We start from the raw sequence: 27,376 nt of genomic DNA, 5'->3' as shown, positions 1-27,376 counted from the left end.
TGTGCTTACTTATGGGGAAAAGGCCTGTCTTGCCACACAGGATGCTGAGGTTTCGGGTGGGTATGAACAGTTTAAGTGTCCCTATAGGCACCTATCAGGCAGGCACAAAGCGCCATTTTCCCGGGAGATCACGGGATCAAATGAGCTTCCTCTTCCTCCCTGCAGCACCCGTGGCTGCTGCAATTTGTCACAGGGCAGAGCCACTGCCCTCTGTGCACAGTAACAGTTTTGCTGCCGGGAGAATTTGGCATGGCCACAAAGGACCTTTGTCCGTGCCAGAAGTTGAGCACATAATGCAATCCTTCCCCCTTGTCACACAGAGCTGGGTTTCCATAGCTGGGCTGGAAACACTCCCCCAGTGACTGCAACCCACAAACCCAAACACTGTCCCCCTCCCCAGCATGAGATTCTTCTGCCCCTGTCAAGTGCTGCAGGCCAGCAGAGACGGGAGCAGTCGCTGCTTTTGGGAGCCTTTAATTCTGGTGAATTCTACCCAGACTTGCAGGGATGAGTCTGAATGAATGCCAGAGCTCTGCCCTCAGTCTCTCTACACAACATTTTCCACCTGAATATAAGGTTCTCCAACTTCCAGATATATTCTTGTCTTCAAGAGGCCTGAAACTTGGCAGACTGATCTGATCTCCTCTAACAACATGTGATTTCTTTGTGCACCATTTCTCTGAGTTTGATCTGCCACCCTGTGTGTGTGTGCATGGATATGTAACTTTTATTTTCCAATGCAGCAGCTCTGAATCCAGCCTGTCCCACCTTTCCCTCAACTGGCCCTTGAAATGAGAATCCCTAGGCAAGGACAGGAGCTGTCAGCACCTTGGAGCTCTGGGAAAGGATGCCAACATGGGATGTAGGGGACAGAGGATGAACACATCCCCACCACTATAGCTGCTCTAAAAAAGTGGGATTTAGCAGGATGCTAGTGTCTCTGCATTTTAATTTCACTCCAGAAATACAGAGAGAAAATGATTACTGAATCATTCACAAACTCTTCAATATCTCAATTCAAATGAGCCAGATTTCTTCTGGAAACATACAGTGAAAGAGGATGAAAAGGATCTTTGGAAGTAAGACCTGATATGCATTAAAAATAGTATGAATTGACACAGTTGTAAATACAATGAGATAAACACAATCCACGCCTTTGAAGACTTTTTCCACAGTACACGATACAAAGAAGGACATGTTTTCTTTCTTCTACGTCTCATTTTAAGCATCAAGAGATATTGATCAAACCAGTTCCTACTTTCGTAACTGAGTTTGATCTGGACCATCCATAGCCTAGATGCTTTGGCACAAAACACTCCTTATAATCCCGAGCCACAAAAGGAACCATGTTTCACATGGAGAAATTATTACTATATTGAGGAATAAAATGCCAAGGAAAACAACAAGAGAAGAAATGGCTAAATCTCCCATTCATTTATTTCTAACCAGTGGAAGGGTTTGCCCTCAGAACACCGAGGTGTGACAAAGTACTTGGCAGTTGCCTCCTCCCATCTCCTCCCACACGTTTTAATCTCAGCATAGTCACTGCTCCCAGCTCTGGCTCCGAGCCGGAGTCAGCGCAGGCATCAGCCTCTCTGTCTCCCTGGTGCTTGGATTTCCCCGAGGGCGACCTCATAGCTCCTCCAGATGAAGAAACCCTAACAATGATGCTTGAGCAATACTTGAGAAATGCAGAAAAAGAGGAGAACTGCTCCATAAAACAGTTTTGCACTGAAGGATATTTAAGTATTTTTTAAAATAATTTTTTTCAATTCAGTTTCTTCTCCTCCTGTTTCTGGGATGCCAGGACCAGGCCTGCAGCAGCGTGCCCAGGACTTATGCTCACTCCCCACTGTCTCTAGCAAACCTTCCTCCTTCCTGCTCTTTCCTCAGAGCTGCAAAACAGGCTCCAACCATCCAGTCACCAAAATCCAGTGTGACACTAATATTCAGTATTTATTGGCCAAAATATGCATGCTCCTTCCAAGGGAAGGCAAAAAAACAAACAGAAAAAACCCTTAATGATATAATTTCAAAAGACCCTGATTCTGTGACCAGCTTGCATTAATTTAGATGGTCACCTGGTTTTATAATGTTGGTGAACATTCTTCTCTTGAAAAGAAACAACCACCAAACACTCCAGCACGAACTCTGTGCGACGTGGCAGCTCTTTCCATGGCAACCCACAGCACCAAGCCTGCTTTTCTCCACAGACTTTGCTGCACAGGAGAGGAGGGCAGGGAAGGAGCTGCTACAAAACCCTGGCTGCTGCTGCCATCCTGGCAATCCTGGCACTCCTGGGAACCAAATGCACCTGGGGAAAGGCAGCACTTCCACAGCCTCACTGCTAAACGTGGCTTAGCCCCAGCTGTAACCTGCTGCTCCATCATTTCCAGGTTGGCTGGTTTGCTTGCTTTGTAAAGCCCTATCAATGTATTTTGTTTCCTAAACAGCATGGAATATTACCTTTGTAGCCCCCAAATCACTCTCCACACAGAAGGGAGTGGAATTAAGGCAACTCAGATTGTCTCCACATGCAACAGCAGGATGCTCACTGAGGGCATCTCCTTCTGGAGGACAGACAGACCTGCCACTGCTGTGGGCAGCCTGGCCAGAGTGGAGGGCAGGCAGGGCACCCATGAGCTCCCTGATGTTCTGCTAGGACCAACTGGAAAACAGCAGGGCTGCCAAGCTTTTCCCTGCAACCACACATTTTCCTTCTAAACACAATCCCTGCCCATGCTCTTTGATGAATACTTCAGCAATTCAGCATCCCCACACATGTGGGAGCCAAGATCTTGTCTTTTGCTAGTCCTCAAGTTAGCCACGTAGCCAAACCTCTTGTGTAACTACAGGTAATCCAAAACTGACCCACAAGCTCCTCAGGATTTCATCCCCTCCACCTCATCTCAGAAGCACTCCCTCCCTGTCTTATCACCTGCAAGGATGCCTTAAGCACTGTGACAACTCACACTGGAGTGTCCTGGGTTATTTCCCCTGAAGCTTTATGTGAAAATTTAATTACACAGCAGTTTCTGAAGTTTAGGAAAAACCATGTCCCACAGCAAGAGCTGATGCTATTATTTCAAGTGACCTGACCCCAAAATCCAAATAAGATGCAGGGAAGGGGACAAACAATAGTGCCATAAGTAAGGCTGGGGCTGGCAGAGACTTGAAACCAGATCTCAGAGGAGCATTCATCAGCCATGACCTCTCATATCTAGCCTGGGTTTCAGACCTCTTTCCTAACAAAAACATTGACAAAACAGACACTTAATGTGGAGAGCTCAATTTCCAGCAGATCAGATGCCTCTGGCAGGGAAACACTTCCCCATGAACATTTGCTGAAGCAACTCCTTCCTCAAGACTTTTGTGATATTCAGGGAACTAGGTCAAGACTTACTGCATGCTTGTCACCTGAAAGAGGAGCCCAAGAAAAAAAAAAATTAATTACTGAATTACTTTTGTCTTTTCTCCCCAAAGTTCCTCTTCACTTCATGATTTCTTTGCCTTGTGGAAGTGATCTGCTTCTCCTCCAACACCTTTCATCTTCTCTATCCTCACCAAAACGTTCTCAGCTTAGGCAGAAGAAACCAGACAAACTGTTCACAGAGCTCCTGGCTTGTGTGGTCTCTAGAAATGCTCCAGAGTTGGGCTGGGAAGGGAGTTGGGCTGTATGTGACCCAATTAATTTTGTTTCCCTGGTATGTCGTGTGGACTCACAATAGTAAATTAAAGGGTAAAAATCAGAGAGGAGAGAAAGGGAACAAACAAGAAATCCTTAAAATCCCATCCTGCTCATGCAAGCCATGGGCCTCTGCTGCCTTTTTGAAAAAAAGATAATTTCTAAAGCAGAGTTATCCCATGTGTGGTACTGCAAGAGGAGGAAAGAAAGCCAGGAAGCAGGAAGGGACTGCAGAGCCTGCAATGGAAAATCCTCACTCTTTCACTGAGCAGTCCTCTTGTAACACTTATTTTAATAAAGTGAATATGATGAAACACAGGCCAGTTGTACACAACACTGCTGAGAAATTGGATCCGGCTGCTGAAATCGGCTCTCAAACCCCTCCTCTCCAAATATTGGCAGTTCACATCAGTTAATTCCATCCAAACCACCCCCAGACAAGAAGGAGAAGGAAAAACGAGACAGGATGGGTTAACCCCACATTTGATTCATCTTCAGAGCAGGGACAGTGTGTAAATCTTTATTGGTCTCATTTGTCACTTGCCAAGATTCAAACGTGGCATCTCTGGCTGTTCCCTAATGATGAAAGGTGACACTAACTAAAAGACATCAAGGGCAATGTCCATGGAACTTGGCCTTAGCTGTTGTATGAGCAAGTGAGAAAACAGCCTTAATATTAGGTACAGGAAAGAAAATTTTTAAAGGGCCTGTTTTTTCTCATAATTTGCTTTTAATTCTAGATCTTGTTCTTTTAAAACTGAATTCAAACAAGAATAGACAGATTTTCCTCCTTTTGTGGAATAAATCAGCCCAGCTGCTGAGGTCAGTGATTTGAAACCAACACATGAAAGCAGAAGAGGTGTCTGAGGAATTTCAGTGCTGGCTGATTCATCCTTTAGAAAGGATGAAGAACAACTATCCTGGCACGTCAGGTTTGTTGCTTTGAAGATGAAACAATTTAGTGTTGGTATCAAGATGGCAGGAACTGGAGGGGGAAAAAAAAAGGCAACCCTGTCCAGACTGCCCTGAAATATCTTTTCAGGCTTTAGATGCTGAACAATAAAAGACCATCCATGGTCCATCAAATTTGCACTGAACAGAAGTGAGGTGAAAGGCATCTTTCCTTGCTCATTCTTGTGTGGTAGCTGAGCACTGCTGCCCTCCTCATGTCCCTTGCCACAGACATGCACACAGAGACCAGGGCAGCAAAGGAAGAGAACCACAAATTATATGCCCCACTGAAATGTTTCTGGATGGAATCCACACCTCATGTTTCATAGGACACAAAGCATAGCCTGAAACTTGTGAAAACAAAACTGCACAGCAAAAGTTCATAAAAAGCACAGGATGAGAGAAAGAGTGAAGAAAAAAGTGCACTCAGATTTAATTCAGATTTGGAGAAATCAAGAGGGTGTTGGTGAAGGAGGGAAAAAAAAAGTCTTTTTTCCTTGGACAGCCCCATTTCAAGATGCAGGTACACACATACACACAATGTGCATCCAGCTATATAAAACCAGCACATGGCATTGCTGTTTCCTTAGAGTGTAAATAGCATCAGGAAGGAAACACCTTTCAACCTGTCCCTCTGCTTGCTTTCAGTCCCAAGTGACTCATAAGAAGGGCTGTCTGAAGATGCTCAGTAGCAGGTCAATCTTTTCCAGCATGTAGAAGAGCTATAAATCAATTGTCTTAAAAGGGAAAAAAAAAAAAAAAAAAAAAAAAAAAAAAAAAGCAAATAAACCCCCCCCCAAAAAACAAACAAAAAAACCCCTGAGGCTTGCTGGGAAGAAGTATAAAATTGGGGGGGAAAAAGAGGTAAGATGATAAGATGAAAAGAACCTATAATCCCTTTAATGCAGCACTGAACTTCTTCTGAAGAGAAAGCACAGTAACGATAAGAAAAGGAAATAAAGGGAAAGAAGAAAGCAGCCCATTGACACTAGGTACAGATATTTTTTTTAATGGGCATTAGGTCAGCAGGGCATTTTCCACCTTCCCTGCTTAAACCAGAGCTCTGATGATGTTATATGTGTGATTTTAAGACAACACTTATCCTGGTGGGACTGTAAGTTTGTTCTGTGTATATGCATGCACATGGGTATTTTGATGGGTTTTCCTGAAGGGAAAGGCAATTTGTAAGCAGGTGATGGAAACAGCAGATGTTGGGTTGCACTTCTACTGATTTTGGGGTTGCTTAGAAGGGAGAGAGAAAGAAATCATCAGCAACAAAGGGCTGTAAGGACTTGGAGAGGAAGGGAAGAGGAAAATGAAGAAGAAACAACTTTGCCCTCAGCCTTGCGAAGTCCTTCGGAGTTTAGCTCAAATGGCCAAAAGAGCAGCCCTGCTGGTCTTGAATCCCACTGGGCAGGGGCAGCTCCCCTCTACCAGCAGAGCCCTGCTCAGGGACTCCAGGCTTTCTTCTCCCATGCCAAATGCACAGGAACAGCACTGACCCTCACTCCTGCCCAGTTTTTAGCCCAACCTCCAGGTCTGCCCATCTCAATTCAGAATCCTGGTCAAGGCAGCAATGATGAAACACATTTTTTCCTGTACTTTTGTTAGTCACTTGATGATTCACATGGACAAAGACACCACAGTCTTCCTCCTTCAAAAAGTCTACATAAAAAGGAAAGATCACGATTCCACATTCTGCTTTTCTTTCAAATTCCACAATGCTTTTCCAATCTAATTCAATAAGCACTGTGCAAACTAAGAGCCTGCAAGAGTTCCCAGTTAGCTGCTTGGCTAACACAGTGGAAGTTCAAGAAGATTAGTTAGAAGCTGAACTCAATGTTTAAAACACAGATTAGAGACAGACAGGTTTGGAAACTAACTCAGAGAACCATACCCTACAACCTCAGTAATCTCTGAAGTTGAATTACCACAGTTTTAGGATAGATTGCCATGATTTGATCATAAATTCTCTAAAGGTGTAAAGGATCCCTGGAGAACATCACCATTAGTGCCATCGCCAGTTCCTTACACACTTAGCTACATGCAATGCCTTCTAGTTGCACATACCCTAAATAAACCCAGAACAAGCCCAGATTCTGCCCATTGATAGGCAGCAGTGGTATTACCCCAGATGGTCACTGTTTCAGGAAACCTGAAGACTTGAAGAACATATGGCAGACCTGAAGAACAAAACTGAAAACATCCATATGTCTATGGGGAACCTCCATCACGTGCAGTACAAGTGTGTGCTACCATGGATGCTGCAGGGATTCACTTTCTCCTGGGCATGTGAAGCTGGGGTAGGAAAAGGAAACCCAACAAGAAGCTTAATCTTCACAAGCTGATGTAAGAACCACCAAGGAGTTAACAAATTCCAGTGTTTTGACTTTACAAAGGGCAAGATAGAAATAGGGATACATTTTCAAATTTAATTTTACAATCCCTGAGGATTATATTCCAGGAAATTACTCTTTTATGTGACTATCGTTACTGCATGACATTTTGGTCACATTATCTCAGAGTCCTTTTTGGCACATCTGTCAGATGGGATGCACCATACATTTAATGACATGCAACACTGGTTCAAATATAATTTACTACAGCAAGTTAAGAAAACCTTTTTCTTATGCTTCAAGTTACATCTTAACTCAGAAATGCCTTCACACAATATTCATTCAAATTGAAGATCTCCCATGTAGATTTCTGGAACTTTAAACAAGAAAAGAACACACACATACCCCAAGACAAGATAAAACTGCTTTACATAAATTAGAGAAAAACAAGATACACTTTGACTGCACTAAATCATCTCAATCCTAATACCTTCTCCAGCATTTTTGAGTTATTCATGCAAAGTCACTTCTCTGTGTGTTCCTAGGCAGGATTTCTATGGCAAGAAGGTTTACCCAGATCAACAGTTTTTCTCTAAACCACAATACCACTGCTACAAATCCAAACAAGCCCTACTCCTTGTCCCAAAGAGTTTACACACTATGTCCCTGCTAATATGGGAGTCAGGAGGACTACTAGATGTAAATTGCTTTGCAGGTAAAATAAAAAGGGTGTTTAATATTGCCGTCTTCACCAGTCAATATACTTCAAAGCTCTAATGTTATGGTAAAACATGCTAACGCTATGGTAAAAATAGCAATTTTGAGCAACAAGCTACATGTTCTACAATTAGTGGCTCAGGAGCAACAAGCAACACCAAGCATTACTGTCTCTGACAATAGCCTCATGCAGGCAAATTTGTTTTAGGGATAAACTGAACAAATTTCAACTCATGCAGCCAACCAGATTTTGCTCAAACCCTTCAGGCAATGAGCTGAGCATGCCTGTACCCTGCAGAGGGCAGAGACAAGTGGTAGCCACCAGAATGTCACCAACCTTGCAAAGGGAGGACCACCCTCCTGGACCTCCAATGGAACACTTGGGTTGGTTGCTGCTATGCTGAAGGTGCACAGAGCAATGTGGCACCCAACCTCTGATGAGAAGGGTCTTGGAGAAGGGGATAAGGGGCAGCAGAGGAACACCAGGCACTCTCAGTAACCCACTCAGGGAAGGATGCACAGACTGGCAGCATGCATGAATCTAGTCATGCTGTTAGCCACCTTTTTGATCAAGTGGAAAAAAAAAAACAACTCACCAAATTCACTCAAAGGAATACAAAGCCTTCCCACCCACAGCTTCCAATTGCCTGGAATAAAATCCAGCCTTTGTAAAGCAGACACAACCTAAATTTCCTTTGTGTTCCATTCTCAAATCTCCAACATTATCTGGGTCCGTTCTGCCATCCCAGCTGAGGCTCCCACCAGCAGGAAGAACCAGAGAAAGCCCCAGGACATACATTGAGATCTTTACAGAATGTCTTGGCCAGCAAACTGGACAGCTGGTTCCTTGGCTCAAACAGATTTGGGAGTATCTAAGAAGGAAAGTGCAGCTAATTACTTGAACTCTTTGAATATCTTGGTTTCCTGTGAGGTGACCCAGGGTTGTTCTGCCTTTCAGAGCTCTCAAGGCTGAGTGTTTGAGGAAAAGCAGAGGCACAGAGTGCTGCCAAGCTTAATCCTGCTAGAGTCCTCTGGAAAGTAAACCAACAGCAACCAAGGAGGCTGCACAGAAGAGGGTGGTTTCTCCTGGAAAGAGACCTGGTGCTCCACAGTAGTGGAGATGACACAAAGTGTGAGCACACTCAATAAACAGCTCAGGAGCCTCCACCTGAGCAGACACTACACCAGGACCAGCTGAGGCCACAAACCTGCACTGCATGGAGCAAGAGATAATGCATTTGAAATTTCATTTCTTGCAAAATTTCTACATTTGAAAGCAATACAAAAGAGCAGCACGTGTTAAAGGAGACATTTGGTCAGCAGCCAGTTTGTGTAACATGATCTTAGTGCTCAGGGGCTTGAGAAGGGGTCCTGTAAGGAACAACTTCTGGAAAATTGCAGAGTTGTGCTGTTGATGCTCATGATGATGATGTTACCACCACTAAGTTTACTGGTGTGTTTCAGCAGCCAGGGAATAGCACACAACACCTGAGCCCAGTGCTCCAATCCCCTGACACATGCCAGAGCACAGGACACAGACTGAGGAAGAGAAGCCACAGTTACCAGGTATCTGTCCATGCCTAGCCTCAGACACCTGATGGGCATCACTAGTATTTGCTGGCAGGCAAGTGATCTGTTGCAGAAGCCAGGTGTCAGAAACAGGGACTGTGATTTGCAGGGGTAATTCACCAGTTATACCTACCAGTTGCTTTGTTGCATGTTATTTTTATTTTTTATTTCATATTTGCTAAATGGGAAGCTCCAGTCACTGGCAGTGGCACAATAAGCCTCCTCTCACAGACTCAGCACTTTTGAGCAAGGAGAGCATGGAAGCACAAGAAGGGGGAGGTGTTAGGTATGAAACCAAGCCTCCATGAGCTTGAAGCAAACTAAGATACTGGAACGATCACATGGCTCTCCTAACCCTGGGATGCTGCTGAGAGATGCAACCTTGAAACTCTCAACCCTTATAAATGAGATTTTTCATGTTTATTACTTTTGCAACTAGCTTATGAAACCCTCAAAATAGCTTCTACTTGTTTTGCTACATAAATGCTCTCTGGAGTCACTTACCCCTCTACCAAGAGGAGCTAAATCACTGCTTCCTTTCCCTCTGCCACCACTGCAGCTTTTTGGAGGTCACCATCTCCCTTCTCTCCATTTATCCTGTCCCTGTGTGCAAAGCTTCGTTTGTACCAGATATATCACAACTGCAGAGTGCTGCTGGGGCCATCTCAGGGGCTGAGCACAGGGTTGTTTCTTTTTTTTCCTGGTTAGCTTCAGGCTTAAAGGACACACTGGAGCTGTTCTCTGCTGGGAAAGGAGATGAGCACAGCCATCCCCTCGTGCTTGCCAATGCTACCACCAGGGTGGCATATCATATCACATGCCAGGGGATGCAGACCTGACCCCCAGCCTACCCTGTCTCCTTCCTATGCTCGAAACCACTCTGAGGAATGCCCAAGGGTGATGAAAGTAATGGCAGGCTCTGGAAGGTTTACACTGCTTTTAACACACAGGGTGTACCTCTGATTTCACTGCCACCTCTGGCAGTCAAGGCTAGCACAAGACTACTGTATGCATCAGGAGTTTGTCCAAATGACACAGTTACTCATCCAGACTCTGATGGAAAGAGATGCTCAGAGACCCTCATGACATGGACAAAGCACAGCCTTCAGATTTTCACAGGCAGCAAAGGAAGGTGCTTTTTGGATCTTCTCTTACAAAAAAGGGGCAGAATTTCTACAGTAACAGATCAAAACTTACTGTTGCCACAGACAGCCCTACATGTTCATTACCACTGCAGAGATTTATTTCCTTTTGATAACATGCACCAGAAGAAACATATTCATAAAGAAGCAACACTTATTAATAAGGGTGTGCTCCCTTCCACCCCATAGGCACATAAGGGCTGCTTCTCACCTACTCAGAAGTGCTTTCCCCTAGTGCCTTGGAGTATTTTTAGAAGGCTGATCCTGGCTCACTGAAGTCCTCAGAAATTTTGCTACTGACTCCAGCAGTAGCAAGATCAAAGAAGAAAGCTGCTTCTCTTCTGCACTCCTCCAGTATCAGAGGGATGGCCTGTGCATGGCCACTCAGAGGGCTCTCTTACTGAAGGTAAAACCATCGGAGATGCTGAGGAATACATTCAGTGGAGCTGCAGATTTGAGCTCCAGGTGGAGGGAGCCCGAGGTGAGAGCTGGCAATGGCTCTTTGCACAACAAAGGGCACAGAGCACCTGCGTGCAGGAGCCAAAAACTCAGCAGGAAAAGCCCAGACTTTCATGCACATAGATTGTGGGGATGTAAAAACCCAAGGATTCATTTGTTTGATGTCCCACCTCCAGAGGCACCAGTTCAAGCTGTTATTCTGTTATTGCACCATGATTATTTTAAGATTCCAGACATCTGAGACTCTGCTATGGGAAAGCCTGGGCTGAGCTAGTGAGGAAGCCTGGTCTGACTGTCTGAGCGTAGGGTGGCAAGCAGGGCACCCCTTGGCCCACTGGAACCACCTGTGGTGAAAGGGCTTTGGTCCTGGCTCAGGTGCCGTGGGTGCAACTGCCAAAGCAAATCCTGGATGGTCACACAGGAAAATTTCCTGAACAGGACAGCAAGGTCACACCAAGTGGGGAATCCACTCAACGCTTTATGGAATAGCTAAAACAAAACCAACCCAGTCCCTCTTTGCATTCACATATTATAAAACAGCTAATATATACTCACTAGGTAAAATTACATATGTAATGTAAGTAACATAAACCACATTTAATCCAGTATTAATAACAAAGACAATAAATACAAGTCCATTCCCTGTCCTACTACAGTCACCTCCTCCAGTAGGTGCTCTTCCTGAGCATTGCCCTTCCCTACACAGACTCACAGCAGCTGCCCCAAGCACAGCAAGGTTTGATCCATCTGTTGCAAGCCTGGCTGACTTTCAGAGTATGGAAACACAGTGATAGTCTGGTTTGAGGCACGCAAGGAAGAGTGTGCTTGGATAAGTGCAGACAGGAAACGTGCCAGATTGTTTATACCTGAGTCATAACTAATGTTGACAATGAAAACTGAGTCAACGCAGAGACCACCACTGTGCTCAGTGCCTATCTACCCTAATGCCACTAACAGGGGAATTGGGACTAAGCACAAATTACCCATACAAAGATCACAGCTGTTTGGTGTTACACTCCTGGTGATGCCATACCCCTGCACATTTGCTGTTAGCAGACAGGAGTACATTCTCCCATACACAAGCAGACTCACAGGTCCAAGTGCTCCTGCTATCAAGACCATGGGCTCCTGATTTCCAACAGACATCTCCATGAGTGAAAAGCCACTGAGAAAACAACACTACCAAAAACTACTGATAGTAGCAAAAAAAAAAAAAAAAAAAAAAAAAGGAAAGGTCTGGAACAGGTGGAGATGGAACGTGCCAGGAAAGTTTACTGCAATTTTTGTCACTTCCAATCTCTCTCCTTCCAATTCACTGAACTCCATTCTATCCCTTGATGTTCTTGCTTATCAGCCAGGCATGGAAGTAGTGGTGCACCTTTTAAATCCACTGGGAGCAGTGAAGAGGAAAGCTAGCAAAGCCTTGTTTAGGTTTAAGTGTAAGGGATGAGGGCTTAAATAAGGGGAGAAGATCCCATACTTGGTTACATGGGGATTTGTGACAGATCACAGACTTGAAATGCAAGGTGTGTACATGGATCACACCAGAAAAAACCCAAAGCAAAACCCCACAAGCCTTGGGCTGCATTTTGGGGGAGTCCTTGTTACTGCAGCATCTATGAGTACCCAGCTGGCCAAGATGTGCCCTTTGCTCCCACACAGGACTTTCTGCCACCTTGGATCCACCCTTATCCTCAGGGGTGGGAAAGTCAGACCTGCCTGAGTGCACGTCACACCTCTCCAGACTACATGCAAGTCCCAAATTACTGTAAATTGAAAATCTGTATAACACTTTGCACCCATACAGGGAGGCTGAGTAGCTGATGCTGAGCTGAGGACCTGACAGGTAAACTCTCTCACAGCAGTCTGTGTTCACTGTGGAGCATATATTTCCCCTCATAAACCACAATACAACTCCTGTGCACATCTACCCAAACAGAAATACAGGCTCCCATCTCCTACTTTTCCTCCTCCTGATGATCCCAATTTCCCTCCTTAGGAACAGCTTACCAGACCTGCCACCCATCACAGCACTCAGGAGCATTATCCATCAAGGACTCCCCCAAATCACTCAGCACCAGGCTGCTCACCACAGAGACTCCTGGCACAGCCATCCCTCCCCAACAGCCCACTGTTCACCTCTGCATGCCTCTGCTCAGGGACAGGGACAGCAGAGCTGGCCTGACCTTCCTGGCTCCCCCATCTGCTGCCCTGTCAGTATTTTTGCTATCAGCCATAACCTGGGGGCATTTCTCCTAGCATGCAGCCAAGCACGATTGCTATCCAGCAGCACTTCTCTCTGTATCCTCTGCAAAACTGGGCCATATGATGAAAATTTCAGGTAGAAATGTTATTTCTGTACATTCTTGCAAGAATTTCTATTTCAGCTACTTAACCACTGCCTTTTGATATTCAGAAGAATCACCATCAACCAAACCCTTCCCACCTCCTCCCAAGGAACAGTTCCACAAGCTCCCTCTGGTCAGGGCATTTGGTTCAAAGCTCTCAGTCCCCTTTGTCCCTCTGAGATAGCCTGATCACATCTGCTAACATAGCAGTACTCACCTCCTCCACTCCACTGCTAATGCCAGCTTCATCCATCTGCTTGTCAGCTTCCCCCACAACAGCCACTGCCTGTCCCCACCCCATGCTGCCCCTCCAGCATGGCAGGACCTCCCACCATCCTGCTGCAAAGCCTGTCCTGGCTGCTGCCTTGCAAGCCCAGTGGAGACCCACATTTGCTATGAAAACATGAAAATTTGGTTTTTGCAGTGTACCAGGTCCTCGGTGGTAGAAAATAAAAAGGATTTCTTCCCAGACCTCTCAGGAAGCAGCAGCTGAAACAGGTGGCTGCAAGCATGTGCTGCTCTGTGGCTGTCACTACCTACCCAGAGACCCTGTTTCCATCACAGCTCCTGCCATATCCTGGGATCACTTTTGGATTTGATAAGGTTGCCATCAGCTAGCAGAGGGATTTAAAAAGACATCAAAGCACTTAGCAAGAAGTATGGGATGCAACTCAGAAGGATTTTTTAAGGAACTGCCTAACACACCCAAACTCTTTGGTGTATAACTGCAGCAATAATATCATCACTCTAATTTTGGTCATGACAACACACCTTCAATGTAACAGGAAGAAAAGCCTTAATTCTCTTCCTGGTTTGCTGGAAGAGTTTAGACAAATCTTTAGCACCTTAGTTTACATGCCTGGGGACTAGCTTTGCATATCCTTCTGAGCTATTAAATCCCAGATGTCCAGCTGTGAGCAACACGTAGCAGAGATTAGCTGTGCTGCTTTGGAAGGGCCACCTGACACTGTGTGACAAACAAGGACATCCTGCAGCCTGGAACATTGTTATGGACCACCTACAGAAATGGTATAGGTCATCTTTGGTCAGGGTGGCATTCCTCTTGCCTACTTTTTCCCCATCTAGTTTATGGCTCTCAGTTAAATGGGGAGATAGACAATTCTGAGGGCTATGCCTGTGACCTGACTCAAACATCTGTCCTGCCTCAAACATCTGTCCTAAAGCACGGTGAAACATTTCTGGAAATGGTGAAGTTTTTCAACTGATGCTGGAAGTAGTTAAGACAGCTACTCAGAACAACTGCTTAACTTACAGGCAGCTGGGGTGAAACACATCCTAATCCATCTCTCCAGTTTACTTTCATTCATTTATAAAACCAGGTAACAGCACCATCCCAGACTCTCTTCTCTAAGAGTGAGAGGCTGAGCTCATGAATCCCCAGGTCTGGGCCAGCCACCACACTGATGGAGGTACACACAGCCTCAGACCCATCTGCATAAGTCAAAACCCTCAACACCCTTCCCTCCCCTCAGGAAATAAAGGTGTTACTTTCCAAATAAGGTTTCAGTATAATATTAAGGAATGTGATGTGAATAGAGACAAAGTGTGCAATACTAAAGTTAATCACAGGAAATAGGGGCTGGAAGGGAATCCCATGAGAGCAACACATTTATTTCATTATTATATCACAGATGACATTAAGCATCCACTGAGTCCCTCAAGGCAGAATTCTTGCATAAAAAGCATCCCCATTTACCAAGTATGATAGAACCTGCAACTGTTCTATAAATAAAGGTTATTTACAAAGAGCTGTTAAATATTTATTTTTCTCTGGAGACTGAGTTCTCTGTTCATTTGTCTCCGCTGCAGAATCGTTTGGTATCAGGGAGCAGAGGAGCTCACCTAAAAAAAGACTAGGAATCTGTCCAGAGCCTGATCCGGACACAGCACCAGCCTCCTCCACAAGCTGGCAAGGAAAAGCATCCAACCTGACACAGAGGGAACACGAAGCAAACAAAACAGGAATGATCTCATTCGGGAGGCAGAGGTAGAAGGAACACCAGTGATACAGCACTGATTAATAAATGCTATCACACTGTTTCGTCCTTACAGGGCTGCCTTGGCACTGTACATTGAAAGAAGTGACAACCTTCAATTGTGAAGAGTAACTGCAGATTTGCATTACATTTACTTTGTGTCTTAGGAACAAGAATACATCTCTCACAACCAATAAATTAGTGATTTTTTTACTTTGGTTTTTTTTTTAATTGTTTAAAGCTGACAGATCAGAGTGGGGGACACATGACATAGGCTCAACCGAAAAAAAAAAAACCATGGCTCTGGAATACACTTCACTGCTAACCCTTTGTAGTAGTAATTGTAATAGGTCTTACTCCAGCTTGCCAAAAGCTGTTTTAATTAAATATTAAAAAGCTATTTGTTAAAATAACGTTTCCATAGCAACTAGAGAAAGCTAAAATACCCTGGCGCTTCTGACTCACAGCATATTAATCAACCACCAGCTATTATATAATGAGCACCTCCCTGCAAGCACCAGCAGGAGCCACGGCACCGAATGCCTGAATCCAGACCAGGCTCTGCTCGCTGTGCTTGCTGCCTGCTCCCAGCACAGGCAGGCCTGGGGACTTACCTGGGCTCAGCCCAGGAACCACATGCCCAAACATTCTGGGGAAGCCATGCTGGAGTCCCCAGGGTCAGTACGTCCCTGTGGGGGCACAAAGGGGGTGGCACTGGGCAAGGAGATGTTCTGGCGAGGGCCACACGGATGGTTGGTCCCCACATGCCTGCAGCAGTGAGGGGCTGAGGTGGCTCCTTCCCAGCAAGCCCCAGCCACCTACCTCCAGTGCTTGTCTTGCAAATGCACTGCTCATACCATACTGCTCATCTATTTCTGGATTTTTTTTTTTACATGATCAGAATTATTTTTTGTAGCAAGCACCTTCCTACTATTAGGCCAACTGTGCAAAACTGAAGGAGTGATTAAATCAGGGACAAACAAGCTCTGCTGCTCGACCAGAAAAGCTTATTTCACAGATTCAAGAAACAAAGCAAAACAAAGAATGGCAAACAACCACTCCCCCATAACATCTAATGCCCCCAAAATATGAAAATACCCTCCTATACTCTATCCATGCACCACAACAACAGCAGCCTCAGCCATCCAGCAGATAAAGCTGCCTGACACTGGCCCTCACTGCCAGCCTTTGGGAGGCTTTGCCCCAGGGACACAGCTTGTGTTGAGGCAGTGAATGTCTCCCATTGCCTTGTCCATGAGGAGCATCACCATAAGGTCTGAAGTGCTGGGAACAATTGCAGAAAGGAGTTGAGCAGTTGAGGCCCGAGCAATATAACCTCAGGAGAAGAGTACTGGGACAAAGAAGTGCAGCTACATTGGTCAGATAGAGTTGGAAACCACCTTCCTCCTCCTCAGTGACTCAATTTTTTGTTTTTAAGCCCACTTCCTCCTTTTTTCCCCAATGGAAAATAAATATCTAACCACGCAGTTATTAACTGAAAGGAATGTGATGAGTATTACAGCATCTGAATATTATAGCTTTGGTTTCCTGCTGCTTTGTTTGGGTGTCAGAGACTGTGGCTATGACAACCACAAGCAGTTATTGGACTGATGTCATTTGTGACATCATACTTAATGGAAAAGAAAAGGAAGAAGAGACAGTATCAAAAATAAGAAGAATGGAGCAAGATCCCAAAGGACCACCACACTAGGGCTGCTGGAGAGCCAGGGAGAAGCAATCCCATTCTTACCAAAGCCCAGGCAGCACTCAACTCTTGGGAAAACCTGCCCTAGGCTATGATATGAACTGCAGATTTCTCTCACCCCTTCTCATCTTGGAACTCTAATGGAAGCTTTTGGCTGAGCCTCATCTCCCCTGACTAAATTTCTCCTGCTCTCCAACCAACTTCTCCTCCACATCTTTATCTTTCAGTTTTAATAGTATTTTCACCCTTTTCAAAAATAAAACAGTCTGTCCAAAATTTCCAGCCAGTTGCCTGATTGAGGACTGGGAGAATGAGTGTTGATTTTGTGAGGAGCGCACTGTTTGGAGAGGTGGCTTTGCTGGTGACAAGCACAAGTGACAATTTCAGGGCTGCCACAGCTAGAGCCCCATCTCTTGCCCCATGTAAGAGCAAGGAGGCAGCACCACTGTTGCATTTGGCAAGGTCATTTCTGTACGTAGTTCTGGCATCCCTAACACACTGTTGTCATTTTCTCTGCAGAAAATGCTTGCAAATTCACTGCTCAAGCTCCAAGAAACAAAAATAACCCCAAATCCACCTAAATCTCATCTGATAAGAGAACAGTTTACTGCAACAAGTATGTATTTTTTTTAAGTTATACATCCAGAAGCCTTGACATAAGCGAGTTAATTTTTCCAAGTTACTATTGCCCAAAGGACTGTTCCTCTGTCCTTCCTGCTCCCCCACCAGACCTGCTGTGCTTTTGTAGTCCAACACTGCAGCCTGCCCTGGGCATCCTGCGATCTGCAGCCACCTCACCAACCTGTCCTGACACAGAGCATCCTGTGGGGTGGGACAGCAGCCACACAAGCACCCACCAGCTGAGGATGCTTCTCCCCAGGCTCCTGCAACCTGAAGGAACCCCCTCTGCATCCTCCCAGGGCTTGGCTCCCCACCAAGAGATGACTCTTCCTTGCAGAGAATAAAACTTCATCAGGTGAAGTCTGCCCATAATAAAGTGGGTATTGCTATTAAACAGCAGGACAGAGATGCTGCCTTACACAGGGATGGTGAATTAAAGCCTAATAGGTGAAGCAACCACCACTCACAGCTTGCTCATAAATGTCCTCAGGCCCACTCAAAGTGGCAGGAGCTTCCAAACAGCTCATAACACAGCTCTTGGTCAAACCCCCTCTGTGAAATGTCAGTCAGAGCCCCACACTGCCACCCCTCACAGGGGACAGGCACCTCTGGGAGCAGCCACTGGCAAGATTCACCTCCAGCTGCTGGGGGTCAAACAGAGAAAGGGAAATGCAAGAAAGCCTCTTTTTCCTCCTCTCCATCAGCTCTCTCATAGAACAACTGAAACATTTTGCAGGGCATACTGCTAGAGAGGACAGAGAGAGCAGACTTAGAGGAGCCAAATTCTTCCAGCTCTGGGATTTCCTGAGCTTCCGAGCAGGAGGCAAGTTCCTCAGTCAGCACTGTCCCACTGCAGCCACCTCGTGCTCCTCAGCTCCTGTCATGCAGCCAGAGTGGGATAAGACAGGTAAATGGGAACTTCCAGTCTCCTTTCATTGCTGAGCTGGGGCTGTGTCTCGCTGCAGTAACTACAGACCCATCTGAGACCACACACCAGGTGCCTGGGGAGCTTCCAAGGAGGCCACTTTTGGCTTTATCTCTCATCATCTTAACACAGCTATAATATCTGAGAGGCACCTGTGGATTACATGCCTGTATCAACACTGCTGTTTACTTTGATTTAAGAACACAGACATCTATATGTAACCAGCAAGTCCTCTGAAGAGCAGGAGCAGGTCTCCATGTTCCTTTGTGGATCCAACTACCACAGGGGTGCATTAGGATGTAGATTCACTAGGTCCTGAGAAAATGCTTCCCAGATTTCAACACTGCCTAGCTAACAGAAAAACAACCGGGTTTTGGTTCTGAGATGAGCAAAGGGCTTTTCTAGGATGTAGATATACTTTGAGAGACACAATACATACAAGGCACACTTCTGCTGAATTTCCTTCATTTAAACCGGTATCTATTAATCACTGTGAAGTCAACACAGCTGTAAAAAAAGAGGCCAGAGCCCACCCTGTGCAATGCTTTGTAAGTGACTCAGGAAAAAGAAATGCCACAGCTCAATTAGCAGGTCTTGTGTGGCAGCCTAAACACCAAGGAGTTAGAAGAAAACATCTGTGAGTCAAAGGAAGAATATGAACCATGGGCCTTACTGAGGGAGATCAAGACAATAAAATATCATAATTTCATATCACATCCCTTTTTTTCTCTCCAGTAACTGCACTCATTGCCAGCATCCTTCACAAAACGCTGAAAGAAAGATTCAATTTTTTTGCTTACCAGTTTCTGAATGCTTGATAGGTGTTTATTAGGGAATTTTTACCACACCTTTACCAAACATGGATGGACTCGGTTTTTCTCCTTTAACAAAATTAGTCCTTTCTTTTTCAGACTGAGTGCAATTTGGGGGTTTATTCTGCTCTAGCCCAAATAGATTTTTGTTGTTGTAACAGAAAATAGGCTTAAGCCACTGAAGTGAAAATAGAAACAAAACTCTGCTGATGTCCAAGTAACCATAGATTGCCATCACCACAAAAGAGGGTAAAAACAGGACAGGAGTTGAACTGATTATAAAATGCTCATAAAATCTGAGCATTTATTCTACCCGTATTCTACCCCTCTACTAATAAAATTTACTTACAGAAAGCAACAAAGCCCAGAACAACAGCATCCAAATTTTAGTCCTGTTATCCAGCCTCAGAGCAGAGAAGCTGCCTCAGGAGCCCACACTGTGCCAGGCACACAGCCAAAGGCTCCAACCAGGATTTCCTGAGGTTCCTTTAGAACAGCACTGGCCCACCTGGAGAGCTGCAGACCAGCCACAGCTGCTGGAAAATCCCAGCCCACACCCTTCAGCAATGCACAGGGAAAGGTTCTAGGCCAGCTGCTCTTCAAATATACATTTTCAGGTTTGTTTTTGTTTTTGTTTTTTTTTTAATATACATATAAGCTCCTGGCTAAGGTCCTTTGAAGCAAGTGTGCAGGTGTCTCCAGTGATTTAAAACTTCCTTCAAAGCTACTTTACCACATCAGGGAAGACCCAAATATTGGATAGTTTCCTATTGTGATGACAAGACTGTGATGTTGACCATGCACACAAAAACATCACAGTCAATCTGTGATTGACTTTTTCCCTTGGAAAAGATGCAAGCTCACTTCCCAAGGAATGCCTCAACTCTTCAGCAAGATTCTGTCTTTTCATAGCTGGTAAAGCTTGGAATCAACAAACAAGATTCAGATGGTGCTAATGGTCCATTCTGCTAACCATATTCCCAGTTAAATGCATTCATGTGGTTTGTATCTGTAGTGAGATAATTATTCAGCCTATGTGGTAATACAATGCTGACTTTATTTTGTGGGCTGCAAAGAAGTACCAAAGGCACTCAACTGGTTCCAAAAGACTGTATTTTCTTTCTGTAAACATTTCTTGCAATGTCTTTATAAGAAAAAAAAAATAGAAGATTCTCCTTCTGTTTGGGCAAGCTTGGATTTCTCATGTAAAGGAAAATGGAAAAAAAAAAGCTACTCACTCACAGCACTTGATTTCTTACATCCTGGAAATCTCTCTGAAGGTGAACAGTACTTCTGATGCCTACAAAAGTGGAAAAAAACATGTAAGTCAGGGAGAAAAACAAAAGAGAAGAAAATAGCAACCATCCCTTCTCCTTTACAACTGGTAATTTAGTTTTTTCACCAGCACCAGGAATGCCAGCAGGAATTCCAGCAATTCTCTTTTCCACTGACCATCATTGACAAGCAATTTGAAAGATTCGGTCCTCCAGCCCTTTTACAGTAATATAATGAATGTTGGGAGCCTCTCAAGAGAAAAAAAATCCACATTTCTTAGCCCAAGCAGACAGTGGAGAGCACTCACACTGATATCTTGAGATATCACCACTGTGGTTTGCTCTGGAAATACCCACAAAACATCTGCTGCAGCTGCCATGTTCCAGAACAAACTTTTGGCTATTGGGAACTTCTACAAAATGCCATCAAAAGTGTCATTCTCCTCCTTAAACGAACTCACCTGCTGTCTCCCAAAGCTAAAGTAGGTTTTCCTCATTTTTGCTTTATTTTTTTTTTTCCCTAAAAAAACAGGAGAGGAAGATTTAGCTTCATCAGCTGCAAGAACAGAACTGAATAGAAAAATATTCCCCTTTGGCAGTGGCTGTATACACACCTAAAAAACACAGTGCCTGCAGGTCTGCAAGAATGGCTAAAGAGATAATAAACAGCCAAGGGTCTGCTCTGAGTAAAAGAAATACAAACAGAAAACCACCTCACAAGCCCCCCAAGAAAAGAGGCAGAAGCTTATTGATTGCTTCAGTAGGACTGTCAGCACAACCTGCACTTTCAGCTTAAGCTGAGATATTTGGGTTTGAAACTCCAAACTCCTGTTATCTGGCCCCAGGAAGGTTGACTGATAAACCCAAAAGAAAGCACTCGGAGTCTTTTGCTGCTTCCCAGCAGGTTAGCTTGATATTTTTTTGGATCTTTTCAAGGGAAGATATGACTTGATTTCCTGAAAGAGCACACTGGCTACTGGAAGATCTGGGAAGCCAGAAGTTATTACACAACCATAGCCGTATTTTAGGAGCTTAGGCTAGAAAAAGCTGCATGTTTATTCACAGATAAAAGGGAAACTGCTTCCCGCTTTGCTCCATCTAAGAGTAAGGCAAAAAAATGGTAGATCACTGAATTGTAAAAGAGAAATAAAACACATGGGATAGCTGCAGATTTTGTGCTATTTATACCTTTGGGACCAGCAGGCCACCTTCTGCTGCTCTTCCACCCTCTTTTGGGTCAAATTCTCCATTCTCACATGGTAGGCTTAGGATGATGCTGTTTCTGTATTTAATGGGTTTAGTCCAGTAATATTTTACTAAAACTGCTATCTGAAATCCTGCTTTTTCAGTGCTGTGTCCAACACACAACAGTGACCCTACAGCTTGCCAACAGAACCAAATCCAAACCTATGAATAAAATACTACTAAAGAAAAAGAAAATCACCTACAGTCCAACACATCCCTGTCCTTCCCCTATCTCAAACCTCTGCTTAGAATGATAAGTAAAATAAATATGTATGTGTATGGTGCTGTTGCTTGTTTGGAGTGCGTACTGACCCTCACAATTTTTGGTACTTCTCCTAAAGACCCAGCTGGTGAAGCTTCTGCAAGGATCTTTTCCACTTCTGGAAACATAAAGCAGAAAGAAATCTTCAGGGTCATTACATCCAGTCCCTTGCTCTTGTAATCATTCTGCACGATCCTCTTCAGAAAGTATGCAAAAAGTTTCTGCCCCTCACGGCTATGAGAATATGATTTGGGTTTAATATAACAGCTCAGAAACAAGTTGGTAATATATGTGTGTATATATATACACACACACATACATATTTCAGATCTTTCAAATTATTTCACACTTCTGGGAGATCTGCTATTGCTTTTGAATGCTTGGAGTTAGGCAACAGTGAAATGAAGGAGTCACAAACATGTTTCATATAGAAACACCAACTTTTTTCAGCAGGTAGGTAATTACTATTGAAAACTCTTGTCTGAGTTTGCTTGTCTTGAGCATCTCTGCTGTAGGCAGCTCTTGAGCAGCCTCCCATGGGGACATGCTTACTCCAAGGCAGCATAAGGCAGGAGAAGCAGCTTTTCCTTGCCATGAAAACACCACTTTCCTGGAATGCATCACAATGCTGGGATCAGGCAAATTCAGACCAGACCTCCCCTCTGCACAGGAGGCATTCATACAGCCATCACCATTTCACCTACATGAGCTGTGCTACCTCAACAGCCACAGAGTAATGGAGAAGAGCTGGGGAGATCTGTATCTGCTGGCTCCCGTGTGGTGTCATGGTGAGCACATGTACAGAACAGTTAATGGTGCTTTCTGAGTTACCACACACCTCCTGGTTGACAGGAATTGCCTGTTTGTGTGTTTACGTGGCCCACAGCATGCAGTGAGTAACTCCAGCTATCCCAGCCAATCTTCATTCTCTGCACACTGAGCAGGAGACTCAGCCACCAGCTGCTTCATCATTCTAGATTCTTTCCAAAAAAACATCTCATGGCAAAACAAAAACAAAACAAACAAAACGGCTTTTACATACTTTATAAACACCAGCATTCCACATGGTTTCTGCAACCCAAACACTACAGCACAAACCACCTGAAAATGGGATTATTTTGCTCTATTCATCATGGAGTTTTTTACAAAAAAGAGAGATTGTCGAAATATCTTCAGAGAGCTAAAAGCTAAATCTTGAGCTGCTTTTACAACAGGGAAGAGAAATAATGGTACTTTTTAGATGCTTGACAGACAAGTTCCTTTGAGACTCTCTCAACCTACAGAAATTATCAATTTTGCAAAAGCGTATTTTACAGAGAGAAACTGAATTGGAAGCCCCGAAAGCACTTGCTTTCCCAAGCTGTGCTTGAGATGAAGGAAAATAAACCCCACACTCCTCTCAACTTCTCTTCCTGAAGATGCCAGTTTGGTGGTTTAAATCCTGGGGTCAGCCGAAAGCATCCCCATGGAGCAGGTCATGCCAACTCTCCAGAGCTCCACCAGCTCTGGTGTTCCCCCCACAGCACTGCTGATCCCCTGACTGCCCCAATGCCCCAAACTGGCGGTACAGGCAATAGGTCAGGAAAAACCTCCCTCATTAAGCTAACATGCCCAGATGTTGCTTTCCTTTGCTGCTGGCTCAGCGAGGCAGGAATACAGCAAGCCCAGGATGCAGAGTGGGGCACTGGCAGCCACCCACCATGTCCCTGCTCCTCACTCCCTGGTGTTTGTATCATACTAGGCATTTATGAACTTTTCAGTGTAGCTTACACCTATATTTCCCAAAAAAACACCATGATCAAAATTACCACCTTAGCAATCTGAATTACTTCTAACAGCAGACTAGCAATGCCTTCTATCGAGTTAAATATGCACAGCTGTGCTGGAAATGGGGGGTTTGCAGCCTCTCAACTGCAGACTGTTATTACAGCATGATTAGCAGATACAAATGTTCTTGAAAGTCATTTCTCTCCACACACTGAAAATCACAGTTATCCCAACAGATCCCAAGAGCCCCAACAGCTCCTGGCTGCTGTTCCAGTCCTTGTTAAGCATTCACCAAACCTGGCAGAGCGCAGCACCATGGACTAACATGCCCATGAGCCTCCTTGACTTCAACACCTTTTCCTAAAACTATTAAAATTAACCCATCCCTGCCCCCATCCCTACAACAGACAAAATACAACTGAAAGTTTACATCAAAATCCTAAATATGCAGTGAAAAAGCCACTAAAAACTCCCAAAGTGCTCTGGGGTCTCTCAATAAGTGCACACATGCTGTGCAGACAGTGATGCTCGGACAGACCACAGGGTATCTCCCACAGCACTCCAGCCCCAGAAGTCCTATCCCTCTCTCACTTGGCATACAGCTGTCCTTCTCCAGCCCTCTGAACAAAGCTTAAGAAGAGAGGGGTATTTCCACCCCACACTAGCTGCTGCTGGAAGCCCCTGAGCTCCCCTGGAAAACCACTGGTGCTGACCAGCAAAACACACAGCAGGAGGCCCCTCCCAAGAGTCATCTTCTCCACCTCACTGGTGTGATGACCACTTGCACAAGGTTCTTACTCATGCTGCACATTTCTCAGGGATCTGTGAGCAGAAGCTGTCCCAGACAGTCAATCCAAGGCTGCACCATGCTGCAGCTCTCCAGTCTAAACTTCCTCCAGGAAAATTTCTATAAACTACAGGAATAGACTAAACCCCTCTTTGCAATGCCTTCTTGATATTACCAGCTGCTTTTGAAAATATTACAAAGCGTAAAAATAAGTAAAGAGAAAATAACAGTAAAATGAAGAGTAAATAAGATCAAAACCCAAATTAGCTGTCTTAAAAAAAAAAGGGAAAAATGGCATAGTTTTAGGCACATTTTCACTGTGCAGCACTGTCCCAGAAACTATTCCTCCCCTCTTAAGAGATTTAGAAGATTTCAGAGAATATGTTCTCTGCCAGGCTGAAACTGATCTCACGTTCCTCTGGAGAAGCAGGAGTGTGATGCTCCAGGGAAGCAGATGGCTGAGCCTGGGCAGCCATGGAGGCCACCATGGCCCGACTGCCACCCCGGGGACTGCTCCAATTCCTTGGGCACAGGCTCTCAGGGCCAGGTTGTGCCCATCCATAGCTCTGCTTGAAGCTGGTAAGAAGTGGTATGGCTGCTGGCAGCAGCTGCAGTTGGCCTTGGCTACAGGGTGAGACAGGGGCTGGTGGGGGTCCTGGTCTGGCTTCCCTGGCACTAGACAGACAGACAGACAGACAGACAGACAGACAGTGATCCTGCCACTTCTCATCTCAGTGCTCTCTTCAAAAATTTGGAAATGAACAACAACATTAACCCCATAGCCCCAGCATGGGGAAGTGACTATCCACTTCCTCACTAGGATCCTACAGCCTTTCTGCACCTCACTTTCCAAAGCCAAGTCTAGTTCATGGGGAACCAGAGCGCTGAACCAGAATGAAAGAGAATGGGAAAGCATTGCTCCAAGTGGATTATATTTACTTTTCAACACATCCCCCAGTTGCAGATGTCAGCACAGGGAAAGGTATATTAGTTGCTTTCCTATCTCAACTGTTCCTAACTTCCTTCAACAAATCAAAGTGTTTTCTTGAAGGGTGAGAAATCTCAGTCTCATACTATTTTAAATTGGCAGCAAGGGGTTTATACCAGGGAGAAGAATGCTTGATTGCGTAAGAAAATTCAGCCAGAGAGAGAAAGTAATGTCCCGTAGGGTTCTGACTATGAAAAAGTTCATTATTCATTTATTTGGCTTTTAGTAAGGTTAACTATTTCACACTATTCCTCTTAACCCTTGCATTTCAGACTGTCACCCTCTGGTTAGTTACCTACATGCCCATAGTAACGAAGGTGTTGGAAAACAGTAGTTGCACCCCTCCTCTGCCAGGGCCACGACTGAGAACTGTTTTCCAACACAGTGGTTGCTGCACTGTTGTTGGACACTTTTTCTGCCCAACATATGTACAGCAATAACTTGTTATTTTTGAACAACAAAGCTGTGGACTGTTAAGCTGTTAGTTAATTTTCAACACCATGGGATGTCCCCTGATATAGTCACAGAATAATTTATGTTGGAAAGAGCCTTTATGCCAAGTGGACCACTAAACCACTTCCCTAAGTACCACATCTACATGTCTTTTAAGTACCTCCAGGGATGGCGACTTCACTGGACAGCCTCTTTCAGTGCTGTTTTCTGACCACCCTTTCTGTGAAAATCTGTTTGCTAATACTCAATCGAAATCCCCTGATGCAAATGTTACCTGGGAGAAGAGACCAACCCCACCTGGCTACAGCCTCCTTTCAGGGAATTACAGAGAGTGATGAGATCTCCCCTGAGCTTCCTTTCCTCCAGGCTAAACAGCCCCTTTCCCAGCTCCACTGCCCTTCTCTGGACAATCTCCAGCACCTCACTGCCTTTCTACAAGTTGAAGGGCCCAGAACTGGACACAGCACTCGAGGTGTGGCCTCACCAGTGCTGAGTTCAGGGGAACAATCCCTGCCCTGGTCCTGCTGGCCACACTGTTTCTGATCCAGGCCAGGATGCCATTGACCTTCTTGGCCACCTGGGCACACAGTGGCTCATGTTCAGCCACTGTTGATGGGTACCCCCAGGTCCTTCTCCCAGCCTTCCAGGCACTCTTCCCCACACCCTATAGTGTTGCAGTCCCTGTGTTCGGATCCATCCAGCTGCCATACATGAGATATCTCCATTTGATGGAGATACATGGTCTAAGTTTTTCACTGGGGACAGAGCCAAAAATCACACACACTACTTCAACTACTCACCAAATACCCAAGCTCATAACAACAGTGGTATTAAGAGTAGGAAAAACACACAGAAAAGAGAGAACTGAAGCTAACACAACAGAAAAACATGCTACCCCACATCAGACCCCACGGTGTAAATGGATGTGCCAATTCAGGAAGGACAGGGGTCATCATTTGAGGCTGCCTGTCAGGCAGGCAGGTGGGGAAAGTGTTGTAATCAGCAACCCACCAATGCAACTTCACATATGGATAACGCTAGACTGCAGCCAGAAAAAACACCAGCTATTGTCACTGTTCAGATCCACTGTCAGAGTGACACAATTCAAGGCCTCCCAGTATGACTGTTAGGTCTGGCCTGGTCTCTCCAGTTTCAGCCTGATTTCCTCACCACATGACAGAGCCCAGCAGCAATCACTCTTTTCCCTTGCTCTTTATTCATTCCCTCTTTTGTTTCCCTAAACCCTCAAGCTGAAAAGAAGAAAAAGCGAAAAAAGCAGGACTGATTAAGACCAGACAGTGATTACATTTTGCTGCCATAAAAATAAATGCAA

The 27,376-nt window shown here is 44.9% G+C and overlaps 1 protein-coding gene across 16 annotated transcripts in view; it reads right to left on the bottom strand.

Annotated features, from left to right (window-relative positions):
- The window catches only part of ZHX2 (zinc fingers and homeoboxes 2), a 74,797-nt gene that overhangs the window by 21,442 nt on the left and 25,979 nt on the right, over nt 1-27,376 (bottom strand). For 3 of the 16 annotated variants that reach the window (XM_021546484.4, XM_021546483.3, XM_085572509.1), the window contains one exon: nt 20,510-20,567. The exons of 1 other annotated variant lie outside the window; for it this stretch is intronic. The gene's annotated coding sequence lies outside the window, so the exon portion shown is untranslated. 12 more of the 16 variants (XM_085572501.1, XM_085572504.1, XM_021546479.3 and 9 more) reach the window with 10 other exon arrangements.

The sequence above is a fragment of the Lonchura striata genome, chromosome 2 (assembly GCF_050655825.1).
Source record: "Lonchura striata isolate lonStrDom1 chromosome 2, ASM5065582v1, whole genome shotgun sequence".
Classification (NCBI taxonomy): domain Eukaryota; kingdom Metazoa; phylum Chordata; class Aves; order Passeriformes; family Estrildidae; genus Lonchura; species Lonchura striata.
This window is presented reverse-complemented; position numbering and strand designations above follow the sequence as displayed.